Source organism: Eptesicus fuscus, chromosome 12 (assembly GCF_027574615.1).
Source record: "Eptesicus fuscus isolate TK198812 chromosome 12, DD_ASM_mEF_20220401, whole genome shotgun sequence".
Taxonomy (NCBI): Eukaryota; Metazoa; Chordata; class Mammalia; order Chiroptera; family Vespertilionidae; genus Eptesicus; species Eptesicus fuscus.
In genome coordinates this window covers 90,611,848-90,621,965 of record NC_072484.1, presented here as the reverse complement: position 1 = coordinate 90,621,965, position 10,118 = coordinate 90,611,848, and the positions used below count along the sequence as shown (strand labels likewise).

The 10,118-nt window shown below is 45.6% G+C and overlaps 1 long non-coding RNA gene across 1 annotated transcript in view; it reads left to right on the top strand.

Annotated features, from left to right (window-relative positions):
• Positions 1-237: 237 nt before the first annotated feature.
• The window catches only part of LOC129150891 (uncharacterized), a 129,881-nt gene continuing 120,000 nt past the window's right edge, over positions 238-10,118 (top strand). Inside the window, exon 1 of the long non-coding RNA XR_008557674.1 lies at positions 238-261. This is a non-coding gene — a long non-coding RNA (uncharacterized LOC129150891). The remainder of the gene's footprint in view (positions 262-10,118) is intronic.

Genomic DNA, 10,118 nt, shown 5'->3' with positions numbered 1-10,118 from the left:
GGAGGCCGAGGACGCCGCCCCTTGGACAGCAGTCCTCGATCAGCGCCCCTCGTGGGCAGCTTAGGGGAGCACCATTGCACGTAGGCCCTTTGCTGCCGCATCCTCCTCCTGCAGAACGTGACTGCTGCTGCTGCTGCTGCGCCACGCGGACCGCCTCAGCCTGGTGAGCTGCGTGGCTGCTGTCTCCCTCCATGGGGCGCCTTCTCCCTCCACCGGGGCGCCGTCTCCCTCCATGGGGTGCCCTGCAGGCGCTGAGCGCAGGTAAGAGGTGGCGAGGCCCCAGGAGGAGCTCAGGGTCCCAGGAAGCTGCAGGGCGGATGGAGGGAGGAGGGAGGGTTCTGACCGTGGGTGGTTGGGTGGATGCACACACCCCAGGCATGTAGTTTATTGTGTGTTCTATTCCTCAGTGTAACTGGACAGTGAACACTGTACAGGTGTCTGTGCAGTGCTGACGGTTCCTGATGTGAGCAGGAGCCTGTGTGTAGCCGGAGTATTAAATTGTAATACAGTAGTAACTGGAATGGTAGCCGGAGTATTCAATTGTAATACAGCAGTAACTGGAATGGTAGCCGGAGTATTAAATTGAAATACAGCAGTAACTGGAATGGTAGCCGGAGTATTAAATTGTAATACAGCAGTAACTGGAGTTGTAGCCGGAGTATTCAATTGTAATACAGCAGTAACTGGAATGGTAGCTGAAGTATTACATTGTAATACAGCAATAACTGGAATGGTAGCCGGAGTATTAAATTGTAATACAGCAGTAACTGGAATGGTAGCCGGAGTATTACATTGTAATACAGCAGTAACTGGAATGGTAGCGGAGTATTAAATTGTAATACAGCAGTAACTGGAGTTGTAGCCGGAGTATTAAATTGTAATACAGCAGTAACTGGAATGGTAGCCGGAGTATTAAATTGTAATACAGCAGTAACTGGAATGGTAGCCGGAGTATTAAATTGTAATACAGCAGTAACGGGAATGGTAGCCGGAGTATTAAATTGTAATACAGTAGTAACTGAAATGGTAGCCGGAGTATTAAATTGTAATACAGTAGTAACTGGAATGGTAGCCGGAGTATTAAATTGTAATACAGCAGTAACTGGAATGGTAGCCGGAGTATTCAATTGTAATACAGCAGTAACTGGAATGGTAGCCGGAGTATTACATTGTAATACAGCAGTAACTGGAATGGTAGCCGGAGTATTCAATTGTAATACAGCAGTAACTGGAATGGTAGCCGGAGTATTCAATTGTAATACAGCAGTAACTGGAATGGTAGCCGGAGTATTAAATTGTAATACAGCAGTAACTGGAATGGTAGCGGAGTATTACATTGTAATACAGCAATAACTGGAATGGTAGCCGGAGTATTAAATTGTAATACAGCAGTAACTGGAATGGTAGCGGAGTATTACATTGTAATACAGCAATAACTGGAATGGTAGCCGGAGTATTAAATTGTAATACAGCAGTAACTGGAATGGTAGCCGGAGTATTACATTGTAATACAGCAGTAACTGGAATGGTAGCGGAGTATTAAATTGTAATACAGCAGTAACTGGAATGGTAGCCGGAGTATTAAATTGTAATACAGCAGTAACTGGAATGGTAGCGGAGTATTAAATTGTAATACAGCAATAACTGGAATGGTAGCCGGAGTATTAAATTGTAATACAGCAGTAACTGGAATGGTAGCCGGAGTATTACATTGTAATACAGCAATAACTGGAATGGTAGCCGGAGTATTAAATTGTAATACAGCAGTAACTGGAATGGTAGCCGGAGTATTCAATTGTAATACAGCAGTAACTGGAATGGTAGCCGGAGTATTAAATTGTAATACAGCAGTAACTGGAATGGTAGCCGGAGTATTAAATTGTAATGCAGCAGTAACTGGAATGGTAGCCGGAGTATTAAATTGTAATGCAGCAGTAACTGGAATGGTAGCCGGAGTATTAAATTGTAATGCAGCAGTAACTGGAGTGGTAGCCGGAGTATTAAATTGTAATACAGCAGTAACTGGAATGGTAGCCGGAGTATTAAATTGTAATGCAGCAGTAACTGGAATGGTAGCCGGAGTATTCAATTGTAATACAGCAGTAACTGGAATGGTAGCCGGAGTATTCAATTGTAATACAGCAGTAACTGGAATGGTAGCCGGAGTATTAAATTGTAATACAGCAGTAACTGGAGTGGTAGCCGGAGTATTAAATTGTAATACAGCAGTAACTGGAATGGTAGCCGGAGTATTAAATTGTAATGCAGCAGTAACTGGAATGGTAGCCGGAGTATTCAATTGTAATACAGCAGTAACTGGAATGGTAGCCGGAGTATTCAATTGTAATACAGCAGTAACTGGAATGGTAGCCGGAGTATTAAATTGTAATACAGCAGTAACTGGAGTGGTAGCCGGAGTATTAAATTGTAATACAGCAGTAACTGGAATTGTAGCCGGAGTATTCAATTGTAATACAGCAGTAACTGGAATGGTTTCCTTTGGGCAGCACCTTGTAGGGAGCTTGACTACGGCATTTCTCAGCCTCAGCCTGCGGCCGCTCACAGCACCCTGCTCACAGCACCCCACTCACAGCACCCCGCTCACAGCACCCGCCCTGGCTGCGGGTTCGGGCTCAGGAGGCCCCATTCCGGGCAGGGCACGGCCCAAGTGGCGGGTTCCATCCCGGTGGGGAGGGAGGCGGCGGGTTGATGTTTCTTCCTCACACCATCTTTCTCTCTCTCTCTAAAAACATAAAAACATTGGAGATGTGTACACAGGACTCATTCTCAAAAAGCCTCTTAAGACTACGAAACGCCCCCTGCGTTCCCTCCAGGTGATCACAACCTCGCCGGCAAGTCTATGTATTCAAGACGGGACGGCCACACCAATCCGTTTAAAATAGCAAACCCAATTTCTTTTTTGCTTTTACAAATATTACATTTCTTCCCTTCGATGTGGTGTCATTCTGAATTAAATCGTCACCTCTCTTTACGTTTCAGATGAAATCTTGATAACACTTAAGGTCAGGTGGCACCATTATTTTGATCTCACCCATTAATTAACTTTAAAATCTGAGTTGCTTTTACTAGTTCTTGCTCCTTAGACACGTTCATTGAAAAATTATTTTTTAAAAAACCGGTTTAACAATTTGAGACACATTTTTAATAATGTGCATTGTAGCTTTTCCGTCCTCTCCTCCTCCTTCCTTTCCTTCCTTCCTCCTCCCTCCCGTCTTTCCTTCCTCCCCGCCGCCCTTCTCTCTGTTTGCTTTGCTTTTTCTTCCTGGCCTTGTTGTCAGGATTTTAACACTTACTGATGAAGCACTGAGTGCCGGGGTCTGAGTGGTGAGCCCCACCTCCCTGTTGGACATTTATCCTATTGTCAGTGAGAAAGGCAGTGAGGGGCACACACCCCTGCAGGTGGCAGTTTATGTGGGAGGAGGGGGGCGAGAGAGGATGAGGGGGACGAGGGAGGGTGAGGGGGCGAAGGAGGGTGAGGGGTGAGGGGGGGAGAGGGGGGTGAGGGAGGGTGAGGAGGTGAGGGAGGGTGAGGAGGTGAGGGAGGGAGAGGGGGGTGAGGGAGGGAGAAGGGGGTGAGGGAGGGAGAGGGGGGTGAGGGAGAGAGAGGGGGGTGAGGGAGGGAGAGGGGGGTGAAGGAGGGAGAGGGGGCTGAGGGAGGGTGAGGGGGTGAGGGAGGGTGAGGAGGTGAGGGAGGGAGAGGGGGTGAGGGAGGGGGAGGGGGTGAGGGAGGGAGAGAGGGGTGAGGGAGGGAGAGGGGGGTGAGGGAGGGTAAGGGGGTGAGGGAGGGAGAGGGGGGTGAGGGAGGGAGAGGGGGGTGAGGGAGGGTAAGGGGGGTGAGGGAAGGAGAGGGGGGTGAGGGGGTGAGGGAGGGAGAGGGGGGTGAGGGAGAGAGAGGGGGTGAGGGAGGGTGTCGGAGGGCATCCCGGGCTGTGGGTGCTGCAGGCGCTGGGGAAAGCGTGGGCCCAGACAGCCATGGCGGGAGCTTTGTGGTCTGTCAGTGAAGAAGCAGTCACCATCCCGAGCCAAACAGCGTTACCTTTAGACGAATCCTGTACCGTGATTTTATTGAGTTAAAAAATAACCACGTTAGTGGTTTCCTGTCTCCTTAAAATCTTGTTGTTTGCAAAAAGGCAAAGGGCCTGAGTGGCTGTAACTTGATTTCTCGTCATAGACATCGGAATAACAATTTGGTGGACAGAGGCCTTTTCCTAGGGAACCCTGTGTCCTGCTTTCCACGGGACTGTCCAGTTCCTGTGCATGATGCGCTGTGCTTCCTGGTTTTGAACGTGAGCCTTCCTGGCTTTATCCCTGCTCCATGTGATGGCTTTGTTCCTGGACTCAAGATCTGGACCCTGATCCTCTGCCTTGTGCCTTGATTTGATTTCCAATCTCAGTGTTTCCATTGCATTTGCTTTGCAAATTGTTTTAGGAGTTCATTTATAATTTTTTTCATTATAATAACAGAGCTCCTATCTGTTTTGTGAATCGTTTATGTCTTTTTCATGAAGGTTTGAAAAATATGCCAAAAACTCGGGCTGCTTCCGTATCTTGGTTATTGCACATAACGCTGCAGGGAACGCAGGGGTGTCTGTATCCTTTCGAAGTGTTCTGGATTTCCTGGACATAGTCCCGGTGGGATCTCTGGGAAAGTGGGCAGTTCCATTTTTAATTTCTGAGGTAACTTAACACTGCTCTCCACAGGGGCTGCAGCAATCTGCATTCCCACTAGCCCTGTCGGAGGTTCCCTTTTCTCCACGTCCTTGCCGACACTTGTTGTTGGTGGATTCATTGATTGTGGCCATTCTGACAGGTGTGAGGGGATATCTCCCTGTGGTTTTAATTTGCATTTATCTGATGATAGAGATGTTGAACATCTTTCCATATGTCTGTTGGCCATCTGTATGTCCTCTTTGGAGACGTATCTATTTAGGTTCTTTGCCCAGTTTTTAGTTGAATTATTCATTTATTTTTTTGATGTTGAGTTTTTTTTTTAATATGAAAGTTCTAGGGATATCAGTCTAGGCTGGTGACTTAACAGGTACTTGGTGTAGGAGGAAGGTAGCAGGAAAAAAATAAAAGCTAAAATAAAGTGTCTTTTTGCAACCAAGGGTTCATGCTGAGGAGTAATCACAACTACTCAGGATAAAGCATAGTGAAGTCAGATAAGAAATTTTAAAGAATTTTGACATTATTCATATTATTCTTCAGCCATTATACTTTATTGTTGTTTTTTGTTTTTTGTAAATTCTATGTTTTGAAAGGAATATCTTGGTTTATTTTAACATCATTGTGATATGTGTTAAAACCTCACTAATTCAGATCAATTGGATGAGATGAGTCTGTACTAGTTAGATAATATGGATTTTTGAATGTGGAGCACATGAAAATCAGTCTTACTTCTTTTTTGTATTTATGACAACCATAACTACACAATGAATGTGTCATTCAGCTTCCTGAAACAATGACTGTATTTTTAAAGCGTGATCTAGGGTGAAATTGCTTTTTCCCGAATCTGCTTTCCCAGGACGAGGTGCTTTGTGTGATCAGTGCTTGTTACGTGCTGATGTTGTGTAGTTTTCACTGTTAATTGGTAAGGAGACCTTTTCCTTTTTACAGGGAGTCAGTGTTACCGGGAAGCCCCGGTTGGGCTGGGGCTGCCTGCTGCTGTCCAATCAGGAAGGCAGGGGTGAAGTATTTAAGGCGTTTACTGAGAAGCCTCGTCAACCAAGAAGGCGCTTACAAGCATTCAAACCCTGTCTCCCAGCAGGTGCAGGGGGCAGGACTACACAGGGGAAGGGGCTGGGGTGAGGCCAGCTCTGGAGGTCAGCAGACATCAGCTCTTGTCCTGAGTCACCAGGCCATGAGATGATGTGGATGAGATGATGTTTCGACTCCTGGTGGGTTGGTCTGACCCTGCTTATCTGCTCTGCTTGCTGGATTCACAGCTGAGTCACCTTCTCAATCGCTTTGCACAGGCATTGGAAAGGAAATTTATGAGAAACTTAAGCCCCTATTGACATTAAGTATACGTGTTCCAAGATTTAAAGTAATATGATTACTTTTCGGATTAATTCAAGGGCTCTGTCAGATTATGAGTCCCCCTATGAAAAGTGACTTTGATCCTAGCTGTGCTGGATGCCTGAGGTGTGCTTCTCCGAGATGCCAGGTGGGGTCTGCACCCTGCTCCCCGCCCAGGGGGCTGGTCCCCATGGCCGGCATCGGCTGGTCCCCATGGCCGGCATCAGCAGGTGCCCTTGCTTAGCATCAGCAGGTGTGCTTGCTCTCAGGCTCCGGAAGGGCTGGGCCAATGGGACGTATCAACAGGAACTTGGGGAGGTGGGAGCGGGGTGGGGTCAAGCAGGGAGTTCATTCCCCGGCTCCCTCCCAGCCCCACGTCAGGATGTCCCTGTGCTGAAGGCCACAGCTTCTCCTAGGGTGTCCCTGTCCTCTCTGCGTCCCGGGAGCCACTTGCTCCCTCCTGTCTCAGGCCTGAAAGAAAAGGTTTCTGCCATCCCTAGCCCAGGGGCCTGCACCCCTCTTCTCCTGGGTTGTGTGAGGAGTGACTAGACTGCTGTAAGAGTTCCTTTTAGGAAATGCCCCAATGGCCACATTTGAATGTGCCAATTGTTTCCTGCTGGGATGTGAACAGATAATACAGCTTTCATTAACAACAGGCAAATATAGGACATTTACCATATGCAGAGTATTGGGCTTATCATTCCTAAAAGCATCATTTCATATTTCTTTCATGTTTGAAAGAAAAGCTTACCAAACTTGTGGTTCCTAGTTTTTTAGATCATTTTATTTTTACTAGAGGCCCAGTGCATGAAAATCGTGCAACTGGGGGGGGGGTGTCCCTCAGCACAGCCTGCACCCTCTCCAATCTGGGACCCCTCGGGGTATGACCGACTGCTGGTTTAGGCCCAATCCCACCCACAGGGATCGGGCCTAAACCGGCAGTCAGACATCCCCCTCACAATCTGGGACTGCTGGCTCCTAACAACTCACCTGCCTGGCTGCCTGATTGCCCCTAACCACTCTGCCTGCCAGCCTGATAGCCCCCTAACCGCTCTCCTGCTGGCCTGATTGACACCTAACCCCTCCACTGACGGCATGATTGACACCTAACTGCTCCTCTGCCGGCCTGATCACCCCCAACTGCCCTCCCCTGCAGGCCTCGTTGCCCCCAACTGCCCTCCCCTGCAGGCTTGGTCCCCCCCCAACTGCCCTCCCTTACTGACCATCTTGTGACAATGTGGGGGTGGTCATCTTGTGATGACGTGGGGGCGGCCATCTTGTGACGACATGGGGATGGCCATCTTGTGATGCGAGGGTATGAGGGTCAATTTGCATATTACCTCTTTATTATATAGGATTATACTTCAGAAAAGATGGGGTTCACAATCTATGGTAGCGCAGTCTTACTTGCATAAGCACTGAATGTATAGTGTAGAAGAATGTATAAAAGGAGAAAAAAGCAAACATAGTTACTAAAAAGAACCATGCAGTTTAGATCGCACAGGGAATTAGCTCCCCCACGGGGGCCTTTGAGAAAGGGTTGGGCCTCTGGTGCAGGTGACTGACCTTCCAGGGCATCGGAGCAGCACGCACCTTGCAGCCTCGCTGAGTTAAGTCTCAGGAGTCCCTTGGATGGAAATTATAAACTCTTCACATACTTGATCATCATAATTTTTCTCCTAATTAAAGCGACAAATACATTTAAAAGTCCTTCATTTATTATTTCAGAAATAGACAAAGTAAAAACCAACTTTTACAATTACTTCAAATGACATTTTTTCTCTCTCTTACTTTGAACATTTTTTGAGGAAAAAGAAGGAAAAATGAAGATTAAACTAAGTATTTTTAAAAATTCCAGGAGATCTCTGGCATCAGTGCAAACTCAGTTCAATCCTCCATGAACACAACATGGCTCATTGGCTTCAATGGACACCGGCTACACTTGGCTGTTATTCGGCATTCAGCTATACTGATGGAAGGAAAGGGAGCTTTGGGATTTGCTTCCAGTTAGTCAGTGAGTTAAATTACCCTAAACATTCCGTTTCTTGATTATGTTGTTTCCAGGATTTAGCTCTACTTTGAGATTGCACAATATTGAGTGAATTGCAAATATCTAGTAATGGCACCGTGAGATTTTTGTTTTCCTTCATGTCACCTTAAAAGTGGAAAATACAACAGTGTTGAGACTTCGAGATGATGCTGATGATGAATACACGGCCCTTAAGTACAGATGTGATGTGTTCTAGATAATCACACCGTGCTGTGTTTTAGGACAGCTTAAGGAGGGAAGAGGAAAGAACATCTGGGTTCTCAGGTCAAGATGGTCAATTAAGCCCTGGTCAGTGTTAGAGCATCGGCCAGTGCACTGAAGGGACACGGGTTTAATTCCTTGTCAAGGGCAAGTACCTAGGTTGTAGGTTCAATCCCTGCCTGGGTTGGGGTGAGTGTGGGAAGCAGCCAATCAATGTATCTCTCTCATATAGAGTTTCTCTCTCTCTCTCTCTCTCTCTCTCTCTCTCTCTCTCTCTCTCTCTCTCTCTCTCTCCCTCTCTCCCTCTCTCCCTCTCTCCCTCTCTCTCCCTGCTCCATCCCACTTTCTCTAAAAAGAAAAAAAAGAAAAGAAAAAAAAAAGCCCTAGCTGGTTTGGCTCAGTAGATAGTCGGCCTGTGGACTGAAGGGTCCCAGGTTCGATTCTGGTCAAGGACACATGCCTGGGTTGTGGGCTTGATCCCCAGTAGTGGGTGTGCAGGAGGCAGCTGATCAATGATTCTCTCTCATCATTGTTGTTTCTATCTCTCTCTCCCTCTCCCTTCCTCTCTGAAATCAATAAAAATATTTTTTAAAAAATCAATGGAAAAAATATCATCTATTAAGGATTAACAACAACAAAAAAGATTGTCACCCTAACTGGTTTGGCTCAGTGGATAGAGCGTCGGCCTGCGGACTCAAGGGTCCCAGGTTCGATTCCGGTCAAGGGCATGTACTTTGGTTGCAGGCACATCCCCAGTGGGGAGTGTGCAGGAGGCAGCTGATCGATGTTTCTCTCTCATCAATGTTTCTAATTCTCTGTCCCACTTCCTTTCTCTCTGTAAAAAATCAATAAAATATATTTTAAAAAAGATTGTCAATTAATATTTCCTCAGCTTGATAAGAAGTGGTTTAGGGAATCCAGCATTACCCAGCATTCTCATAAGTCTTTTCACCATTGAACTAAACATAGGTCACTGTTTTTCAGAAACTCTAAACATGAAAGGTAACGGGCCTCATTCTCCACACACACAGATTTAGTATTAAAAACGTCATGACAATAGGGTAGCAGCAGGAAACAAATGCAATTAGCAAAGGAGGCATGGGCAAAAACACTTAAACCCATAACGCTTACGCATTAGTTCAGTGATTCATTTCAAATTTAGCTTTTCAATTCATCCATCTCCAGGTGTCCTCTCTTTCATAGCTACATCTAATTTTTTTCCACAGAATTATGTGATACTGGAACAGCTGAGAAAATAAAATTTCACCGTCCCAAATTGTTTGCAGCTTCAAAGAGCACAATAAAGTGTTGTTTTTACACAGAAAGCCCTGTTTTTACCTTCAAGAGCAGCTCTCGTGTGTTTTTTTTTTTTTTTTAATATTATTACTGTTTTTGGTCTTACATAAAACCTATCATTTGAGGAGTTTGTGATGTGTTGCCACATTAATTCTTATAATAGTATTTTTGAAACCACTATCTCTATTATCACGTAATGGAAAAAAAACATATGCTTTTGATTTCCTTGAGAATTAATGCTCAGTAAATGACCAAGTCCTATTTGGTCTGATGATTAGTTATTCATTGAAACACAACATTCTCTTAATCTGTTATCCTACCAACTAGAATATGGTAGCTTTTCTTAGACTTATAGGCTAGAAAACAATAACTCAATAATAGCAAGATACCACTTTCTGTACTAACTCTGGAACAAAGTTACTTGCCTGTAAACCACTAATATCAGTAGTTTTGGATCTCCAAAGGGTTACAGAAGTCTTCTCAAATATGTATTCTGAATCTCCAAGATTTCCTTTATGTGTAGGGTATTGAA